This window comes from Peromyscus californicus, unplaced genomic scaffold (genome assembly GCF_007827085.1).
Source record: "Peromyscus californicus insignis strain IS unplaced genomic scaffold, ASM782708v3 Scaffold_22__1_contigs__length_63687245, whole genome shotgun sequence".
Taxonomy (NCBI): domain Eukaryota; kingdom Metazoa; phylum Chordata; class Mammalia; order Rodentia; family Cricetidae; genus Peromyscus; species Peromyscus californicus.
Genome location: NW_026294525.1, coordinates 63,374,875 through 63,385,585, shown reverse-complemented (window position 1 = coordinate 63,385,585; position 10,711 = coordinate 63,374,875).

The following is a 10,711-nucleotide window of genomic DNA, read 5'->3' as shown; positions in this document are numbered from 1 at the left end:
GAGACCTTGTCTCAAAATTCAGGACAGCGCCTGAGGAAGAATGTAGTGGTGTTTGCTCTGCCTGTGACCTTGGGCTATATGGCCAAGGTCCTATGTGACCTCTTAAAAGGAGGGGGGAGAGGGGTTACATGTTTCCTTTACCCTGGCATGATCAACGACGGGCTGGGGATTGGACCCAGATCCTCTGGAACGTCAGTGCTCTTTACTGCTGTGCCACGCCATAATCTAAGTTACACACCAGTTTTTTTTTTTTTTTTGCTCACACAGACAGAAAATGTTACAGATATACAGTAAAGACAGATTCAGATGGGATAAAAACCTCCAAACGGGTCACAGTGTGTTTAAAAATATATGTAAGCTTGGGAGAGAAAGAGAAAAGGGTAGGAAAAGTCCTTTAAAAAAATACAGTAATAAAAAATACAATAAACCATGCAAAATAAACAAAGAGTTTGGATTGTGTATGTTGTTGTGTTTTCTTTGGATTTTTTTTAACTGTTAAATGAGCTAACTGCTGAGAGACATTTGATTGTGGGTACTGCTAGGTTAAACCAACCTATGTATTTTTAAAATATCTTGACTTCAAAATTTGAGTCTGGGGATGTGTTGCTTTGGGAAGGAGGTTCTACTTTTGTTTCCACGGAAGGTGAGAGTCTGCGGATTCATTCTGAATTAATAAAAATCAGGTTTGATCAGGAAGACGCCCTGAAAATCCTGACTACAGCCATGGGAAAATAAACCTAAAGTAACTACAAGACATGTGACATATATTTTACCTGCTCAAATGTAAAACAAAAAATTATATTTGTCTGGCTTGTATATAGTACAGTTTATATTTATATTAATACAGATATGTATGTTAGCTTTAAAAGTTTATATATTTTCAGAACAGGAGGGGGGCAGACACCAACAGAAATGGATGGCCCAGATGATCCAATGTTTTAGTATACCTCTGTTACAGTTTCCTCTGAGTTCTGCATCCAAACAGCTTCCAAGCTTCTGGCTGAGATGGACCAGCCACACAAAATACCCCAGTCAGGACTTGACCATAATTCTAAATTTTCTCAGGATCTCCATAAGATTGCCAGCACCCCCAATCAGCAGAAAGTAGCCTAGAAAACTACAACCATGTTCCCAAAAAAATGGATTATGGATGTTTGTCTTGTTTAGGGGGTTGGTTACAAATTATTATTGGTCATAGTCAATCTCTTTCTAAAAAATGAAAGGGGGATATGATATAGAAATTGGCCTATGGCAGGGCAGGATAGAGCCAGGCAGGAAATCCAAGAAGGATAGAGAGAGAAGAAAGGTGGGGTCAGAGGAGACTCGAGCCTACCACCAAGGAGCAACACGTCACCAGATAACACCATGGCCGCAGGCCATGTGGCAAAACATAGATTAATAGGATGGGTTCAATTGAGTTATAAGAGCTAGCTATCAAGAAGCCTGAGCCGTAGGCCAAACTGTTTATAATTAATATTAAGCCTCACAGTAATTATTTTATAAGTGGCTGCGGGACCACCAGTGGGAGAGACTTGTCCAGACAGCAGGGCCAGGTGGAACTGGGGGTCGGGTGGGACCAGAGAAACCTCTGGCTACAGAAGAACATCTAAGATTGACTTCTGGCACACACACACACACACACACACACACACACACACACACACACACAGACACACACAGACACACACACACACACACACACACACACACACACACGACCCAAGACAATCACCTAGGGCTTTTGTCTGAAATGGAGATTCATGCTCCTAATGCATACTGTTCTTCATGTTATTGGAACTACAGGAAAGAAACTGCCTAAATCTCACACTTCCACAGAAACAAAGTTTCATGATGCAGGTGTAAATACTGCACATCTTACTGTTCTCCATTAGCTGTTTAGGAAATTCACTTTCATTTGTTGGAAGCCTTTTATATACTTTGCAATTTTTTTCTGTTTGTAATTTACTTAGAAAATGTAATAGTAGCTGGGCATGGTAGCACCCAGTGCGTGGGAAGCTGAGGCAGAAGGAGATAATAAAAGTAACCACACGGACAGGCCCCACCAAGGAGATGTTAGGTCTCCAATGTATTTTTTCTATATGATAATTCCTGTCCTGTAATAAAAACAAAGTTTATAAAAGATTGAATTTAAAACAATGCTGGTTTAACGCGGTATTAAAGGTGCACCTCCATGCATTCATATACAGGGATTTATCTTTCTGACAGTCAGATTTTATAGCATAAGAGTATTCCCTTTATTATTGATTTTAAAAATACTAAATTTTTTGCAATGTTAAAACTTGGTTGTGCCTTATGATTGTGCCTGAGGACCACAGCTGAAAACTAGAGACTGGGCTATTCCTTCTAATCTTCTTGCTTTTACTAACATTGGTAAGCTGTAGCTAATAGGGTAAACTATCCAGAGTTAGCCTCAAAGTATTCTCAAAGTTAAGCCTAAACAACATTTGTCTAGTTTAGATATACCTAACAGATAATTATACCCTAATCCTCAAATGCTTCAGAGATCTGGGAATATGGTATTTTAATTTAAAAAAAAAAAAAAAAAAAAGCTTCTCGTGATAGAGACAGGCCAGCTCCTAGCAGCATCCTGTATCTCCTCCACAGAAAAGAACTCTCACCTGGAGCTTGCTATAAATGTAGCAAAGCCAACCACTGATAACTGCTTTGCTCCTTAATTGCTACCAAGACCCTGTCCAAACTGTGAACAAGCAGAACACTGGGAATTGATTTCCCCACTTCGCCAAGACAAGGTAGGTCATTCTCCCCAAATTCTTACACCAAAACAAACTCTGTCAGATCTTCTGGGCTTGGTAGCTGAAGACTGGTACTGCCTTTGGGACTTCTGTCCCCAACCACCACGGAGAAACCTGGGATAGCTGCCCTAGGTAGCTGGAAAGCTGTCTTACTTTGACTTACTCAGGTGATATTTATCCTTCTCAGATCTGATGGTGTTTGATGACTAGGGTACTGATAGATTTGCCAGTTTAACAGCCCTCCCCCTGAGACTACAAACAATTTTCAGAAGTTCTTAAATTTCTGTGGATTTCACTGGTCCCAGCTTTTAGGACTGCATAGAGGCTTTTTGCTATGACACCAAGAGGTAAATCTGTTCCAGTTGTTTTACAGATACCTGCATGTTCCTGGAAAAGAGTTCTGCTATTGTGTCAAGAAATCTGGCCTGGTGGAAACTAATATCAGTCTCCAGAGCCGCCTGTGGACCCACCCATCTTCTAGCATATTTTACAGGTCCACTCCTCCTGCCAGACTTGCGCCAAGGCCAACCCACAGGGGGCCCTCCAGATATGCCATCCCTGCACCAGCTCCAAGTACACCAACCAGGTGAGTGCTGACAGGCTGACTTCACCCACATTTGGCATCCCATTCCCCCCAGTGCCTCATAGGCTCAGATATTTGAATGCTTGGTTCTAGTTGGTGGAACTGTTTGGGAAGGATTAGGAGGTATAGCCTTGTAGGAGGGGATGTGTCACTGGAGGAGGGCTTTGAGGTCTCAAAAAGCCCATGCTCTCCCTCTGTTTCTTGCCTGTGGATCAAGGTGTAGGCTCTCAGTTATCGCTCCAGAGCCATGCCTATCTGTTGCCGTGCTCCCTGCCACGATGGTCATGGACTCACTCTCTGAAACAGTCAGCCTCTAATAAACCACTTTTCTATAAGTTGCCTTAGTCATGGTGTCTCTTCACAGCAATAGAAAAGTAACTAAGACACTCTGAGACTCTGACATAACGCAAACCTTGTCTCAATGCTTCTAAGCACTGTCTCTTCTATCCAACTCCTCCATTCCAATCCGACCTCCCACCTCCACCTTCTTCCTGCTAGTCCAGCTGCCATCATCCTATAACCTCCCTTATTTCATCTATAAGATAGCACCCCCTCCTGGTTTATTTACTTTTCTATCACTGTGATTAAATATGATCAAAGACAACTTCAGGAAAAAAATAGTTTACTCTGGCATATGGTTCCGGAAAGAGAGTTCACAGTGGTGAGGGAGTCCTGGGAGCAGGTGGAGCAGTTAGCTGACTGGTCAGATTTCCACTGAGACATAGACATCTGAGTTTGAACGGGGTTGGGAGGCTGTAAACTCTCAAAGTCTGCCCCCAGCGGCAAATTCCTCCCGCAAAGCTCCAACCTCTAAAGCAGTAGTTCTCAATCTGGGGATCTCGATCCCTTTGGGGATCACATATCAGCTATCAATTACATTATAATTCATAACGCTAGCAAAAGTACAGTTATGAAGTAGCAACAAAATAATTTTTATGGTTGGGGATCACAACAACACGAGGAACTATATTAAAAAGTCGCAGCATTAGGAAAGTTGAGGACCACTGCTCTAAAGGTTCCCACAACTTCCTTAAACAGCACCGATAACAGGCGTCCAAATACATGAGCCTAAGGGGAACATTTCTCATTCAAACTACCACAACTCCTTATCTTCTTATCTCTCTCTATTCCTGCTTTCTTTCTATCTCCCTGACCTAGTTAGGGTTACTATTGCTATGATGAAACACCATGACTAAAGCAAGTTGGAGAGGAAAGGGTTTATTTGGCTTATGCTTCCAGATCACTGTTCGACATTGAATTAAGTCAGGACAGGAATTCAAATAAGCCAGAACCTGGAGGCAGGAGCTGATGCAGAGGCCATGGAGGAGTGTTGGTCACTGTCTTGTCTTCATGGCTTGCTCAGCTTCCTTTCTTATAGAACCCAGGACCGCCAGCCCAGGGATGGCCCCACTCACAATGGGCTGAGCCCTCCCCCATCAATCACGAATTAAGAAAATGCCTTGTAGGCTTGCGTACAGCCTGATCATATGGAGGCATTTTCTCAGTTGAGGTTCCTTCCTTTCTAATGACCCTAGCTAGTGTCAAGTTGACATAAAACTAGCCAATACAACAAAACACTCCCCTTCCTCATCTCTGTCTGTCTGCCTGTCTGTCTGTCTGCTGTCTCTCTATCTACACACACACACACACACACACACACACACACACACACACACACACACACACACACATATATCCCTATATTTTTATCTTTCCACCTCTCTATTTCTATACCTATCTCCCTGTCTCTGTCTCTGAGTCCTTCTCTTGTATCTAGACTTCCTCTCACATCCTCTGAAAGCTTTCTGAGAGTTCTTAAAGTTCTCTCTCTCTCTCTCTCTCTCTCTCTCTCTCTCTCTCTCTCTCTCTCTTTCTGTGTGTGTGTTGTGTGTGTGTTCTATGTTCAAATCATCACACATGATGGTCTGTTCAGCAAGGTGTACAATTCCAGATGGAAAGTAATTTCTCCTGGGAATTCAGAAGTCATGGTTTCACCATGTCCCACCCAGACATTTTACCTGGATCGGTCTTCTACTGTTTTGCCCTTGGTGCTCTGCTGTTTCCACTTCTGTGCTGATGGAGGTTTATCTCTTGAACTTGGCTCTGGATAGACTCTTCTACTCAGTTTCCTTGGTAACGTATTCCCCCTGTTCTTCCTTTCTGTAACTCTTATTCAAACATTGGTCTTCCTCAATTGATCTTTGAGTTTGATCTACCTTTCTGTCTTTCTTTTTGTGTTTTCATGGAAATTTCATCATGGACTTCATCTTGACCTTGAGTTACTAGATAAGAAAACAAGTTTGTGCAGGGGGATTTTAATTTCAGACTAAATATTGCGTGGGACCTACTTATACTAAAAAGGGCTTGTTGCTTACTTGAAATTCAAATTCAACACGGTGTCCTGAATTTTATTTGTTTATTGCTAAATTTGACAGCTTTTTTTTTTTAACTCTTTTACTGAATCTGTTCTTTCTGCAAGTCTATTTTAAATCTCCAAATCCTATGTTTCTTTTCAATTCTTCCTTTTTTCCCTTTAAGAGATGGTGTCTCACTGTGCTGCCCAGGCCAGAGAGCAGCCACAGTCTGTACTACCACAGACAGACGCACAGTGTAGACACCAAATTGACTGAGCCCCAACACTTAGGCTCAAGTGATCCTGCTCTCTCAACTGCTTCTTTATATATTCAATGTGAAATCTTTTCTCCCATCTAGAGGTATTGAAGGCTTTAAAAAGTTTTCTTTTGCTTATATATTTTTTCTTTTCTTTTCTCATCTCTGCTTTTCATGTTAATTTCCTCTCATGTATGGCAATCCTTGGCTAACTGCTTATATTGAAGAATGATCCACTAACCTGGTGATTATGAGTTTGATGAACATGGGTAGAATGTGTTAAAGGTGGGACTTCCTCTATGTTTTACTGGGGGCTTATGAGAGTGTCTGAGGTGATCTGACTGAGGATGGCCACCACAGACTCATATATTTGACTGCTTGGTCCCCAGTTTGATGAAACTTTTGGGGAAGGATTAGGAGGTGTGGCCATGTTGGAGGAGTTGTGTCACTTGGGTTGAACTTTGAGATTTCAAAACCCCACACCATTACCAGTCAGTCCCAGTGTGGAATGGTTTTGTCTCAAGATTTGAGCTCTCAGCTACTGTTCCAATGCCATGCCTGCCTGCCTGCCTGCTGCCATGCTCCCTTCCATGATGGTCACAGGCTCTAACCCTCTGAAACCATGTGCTCCGAATAGTCTTTCTTCTGTAAGTTGCCTTGGTCATGGTATTTTAGTATCACAACAAAAAAGCAAGACCATATTTTTAGGTTTTGTTTCTTTCCTGTGCAGTCAGCCAAGGGTTAATCCTCTCATGTTCTTTCTGAGAAGGATAAATGCGATGTCAGTGTTTGGGGAAATAAGCACAGAAGATATCAAGGGCCCAGGGGAACAACTTCTGTAACCCCCTCCTCTGACCTTTACTTGTAGTAGACTCTCCTTACCTCAGTGTGCCTGGTGCACAGACAACCTTTGGCAGAAGGAGTGGTGAGCACCCATCCTTCGGAAGGCAAGGCAGGGAGCTTGGGAACTTAACTGCTCCTGATATGATTGTGGCCTTCTCACTGTTTGCAGAGGAAGTTGCCTCCTCCAGTTGTTCAGGTTCTGGACCCTGCTGAGATGGAATGCACTTCTGGCTTAGGTTTTAGCATTCTCTAGTCAACCAAGTCAGCTACCACTTGCTCATCCATTTTCAAATGACCCCAATTTGCTACGGCGGCATGCTTCCTCCCACCACCAGAGCTCACGCTTTGAAGGTTTGGTTCCCCATCTGTGGCACTGCTGGGAAGTGGTGGAACCTTCAGGACATGTGGCACAGTGGGAAGAAGTTAGGTCAGACGAGGCATGCTGCTGAAGGGTGTAGAGGGTAAGAGGTCCTTGTGCACACAGATGAGCACTGGGGAGACCAGGACAGTGAAAGAGGCAGGCTTGTCTCTTTAAAGGAAGGAAATGTCCACTGTCTTCCACCCAGAAAGGATGTAGTTGATCTTTAGCGCTCTGGAGAGCCAGGCTTCACCCGAATCCCCCAGAATATCATGTTGTTGTTTTGTCCCAGACCTTCCTCTTTAAACCTTGATGCTTCTCAGTCCAAAAGCCCATCCTTATGAGTGATATCATGTGTACTTTACAACAGTCTAAGGGATTTCTCTGTTGTCTTAGAGTCAGGCCAAATCCTGACTCCCCAGACACTGTGTTTACCTCAGTCATTCTCCCTAGACGCTTATCTTGAGCACTGTTTCTGAGTCAACAGAACCCATCTTTATGGAAGAAGTCATCTGGACTCCATAGAAAGCTTCATTGTAAGCATGTCTTAAGCTTTGTTGTGTGCTCCAGACTGAGTTAATTGTTATCAGGAAAATTTTTTCCCAAAATTGTGCTGTGCTTAAACATAGCTAAAATAAACTACCTGGTGTCAGACTCCAGACATTTGAACCAGTGCCAGCTAACTAAAGTTGAACTGAACCAAGTTTCAGTCTTGCCTCTCCATGGATCTTTTCTCTACCAGCAGTGATGCTTGCAAGGATCCACACAGAAGAGGATATTGGGACCCTGATTCTTCTTTCTCTCTGCCTTATTTCTCAGTCACCACAATGTGATCAGCTTTTCCATTATGTATTCCTGTCATGTCTGACCACACATTCAAACCAACAGGATCAAATGAGCATGGACTAGAAAACTTGAACCAAAAGACACATTTCTCTTTCTAAGGTGATTATTTTACATAGTTTGTTCCAGTTATGTGGATGCCCACAAAGGTTTCCTAGTGAGATCTGAGCTTGCTTTACCCTGCAGAGCTGCATTAGAGGATTGTTTGACTATGTGCATGGTTTCTAGGTGATTAGAGGGGTCTACACTGACTGAGCTAGGGGGAGGTCTTTTGCTCCACCCCTTGGCATTCCTATAAATAGCCCTTTAGAAGAGACAGGAGGGGCCAGTGGGTAAGGATCCAGGCCCTCCCTAGGATATCCTGTGTTTCTGTCTGTTTCTCTCCACTCTATCCTTCTATCTCAATCTCTTATCCCTCTCTCCTCAAGAGTACCCTGGGGTAAAATGTGGGAGTCGGTCTCCCAGCTGGCCTCCCACACAGTTACAATAGCTAACTAACACATCACCAAAGCCCCAGGTTTCACTAGCATCCAGCCGATCACAATATTAGCATCCTTTGACTTCAGAGAGATAGGACTTTTTGAACCAGCAGATGGAAAGATGATTGGCATAGTCTTAGAAACCATTTTTTTCCCATCAATTATTCCAATAGCTGTTGATTGCACAGAGGAGCCTGTACAAAAACAAACCCAAACATTGAGACTGGAGAGAGGCTCAGCAGTTAAGAGAGCTGGCTGCTCTTGCAGGGCACTGGAGTTTGGTTTCCAGCACCACAGCAGGCGGCTCACAACCGGCTGTAACTAAAGCTTCAGGGGATCCGACCTCCACATACACCTGACCTCTCCTGGAACCACCCCCTACACGTCACACACACACACACACACACACACACACACACACACACACACACACACACACTAAATCTTAAAAAAGAAAAAAAAAAGACCCACACAATGACAGTGCTAATAGACATGCTAACATGGTGGGGGAGTCTCAAGAGGCCCCACCTGGGGCTGGAGAGATGGCTCAGAGGTTTAGAGCACTGGCTGCTCTTCCAGAGGTCCTGAGTTCAATTCCCAGCAACCACATGATGGTTCACAGCCATCTGTAGTGAGATTTGATGCTCTCTTCTAAATAAATAAATAAATAATCTAAAAAAAAAAAAGGCCCTACCCCTAGACAAAGAACTACAGGCAACTACAAGTTCTGAGATGGGCCAACTAGCCTTCTCCACGGATGAGCTTCTAAATGGTTATAAATTACGCAAGTGGTCAGCCCTAAAGTCACATATGTACAAGTAACACTAAGCAGACTCAGCAGGCTGTGTTTATATTTTTTGGCATATATACGTAGCAATAATAATCAAAGAAAAAGAGGGAGGAGGGACATGGAAGGGACTGGAGAGAAAGGACATGGGAAGAGTTAGAGAGAGGAAAGCAAAGGGGGGATGGTGGGATCATATTTTAGTTACATTTAAAAAAAATAAGGATTAAAAAAAGAAAAGAAAAAGGGAAGTTGGAGCAGACAGCAATAGTCTTGGTTTAAGACTGGCATGCATGCTGGGCGGTGGTGGCACACGCCTTTAATCCTAGCATTCTAGAGGCAGAGGCTGGCGGATCTCTGTGAGTTTGAAGGCCACTCTGATCTACAGACCACGTTCCAGGACAGCCAAGACTTTTACACAGAGAAACCCTGTCTTGAAAAACCAAAAAAAAGACTGCTGTGGGATGGTCTGTATGTCAAATGTGTTGCTGATTGGTCAATAAATAAATCACTGATTGGCCCGTGGCCAGGCAGGAAGTATAGGCGGGACAAGGAGGAGAATAGAGCTGGGAAGTGGAAGGCTGAGTCAGAGAGACACTGCCAGCCGCCATGATGAGAAACAGCATGTGAAGATGCCGGTAAGCCACGAGCCATGTGGCAAGGTATAGATTAATGGAAATGGATTAATTTAAGCTATAAGAACAGTTAGCAAGAAGCCTGCCACGGCCATACAGTTTGTAACCAATATAAGTCTCTGAGTTTACTTGGTTGGGTTTGAGCTGCTGTGGGACTGGCGGGTGTCAGAGATTTGTCCCACAGTCAGGAAAACTCTAGCTACAAGACTAACATACAAGCTCTACCTACTCCTGAATTTCAGGCTGATACACTGAAACAAATGTCAAGTTCTCTGGCCTTATGACATTGCCTTTCACTGTGAAAAAGCCTCTAGAACGGGTTAAAGATGCAAGTCTTTCCTAACTCCACATTGTCTGCTGAGATATCCACACTCAGAGGGCAATCTCTGCCTGTTCCACTGCCGCCCCACCCCCACCCCCCAAAGTTGGAAGCTCAGGCTGGTTCTGGGAAAGAAGATTGAGTGGGCATATTATTACCTAAATGGAATTAGGTTTCTGTTTCATAAAGATCCCCATTAAGACTGAAAGCAATCCAGCTATAGCAGAGCAGTAGTAACCACCCACACCCGGGAAGATGTGCTTGAATTACACCTGGCTGTGCACCTGATTATCACTTAGCAAAAGGTAGTAACTCGAGGTGGACCTCTGTGGTCACTGTGCCCTTCACTGGCTACAAAGGAATCTTAGCTTGGATGTAATCAATACCCTGGACATGCCTTACCCATGTATCAGCACAGGACAAGAGACTGACAATGATTAATCAACTAATTATGACAGGCTGCTTTCACCTCACTATGTGACT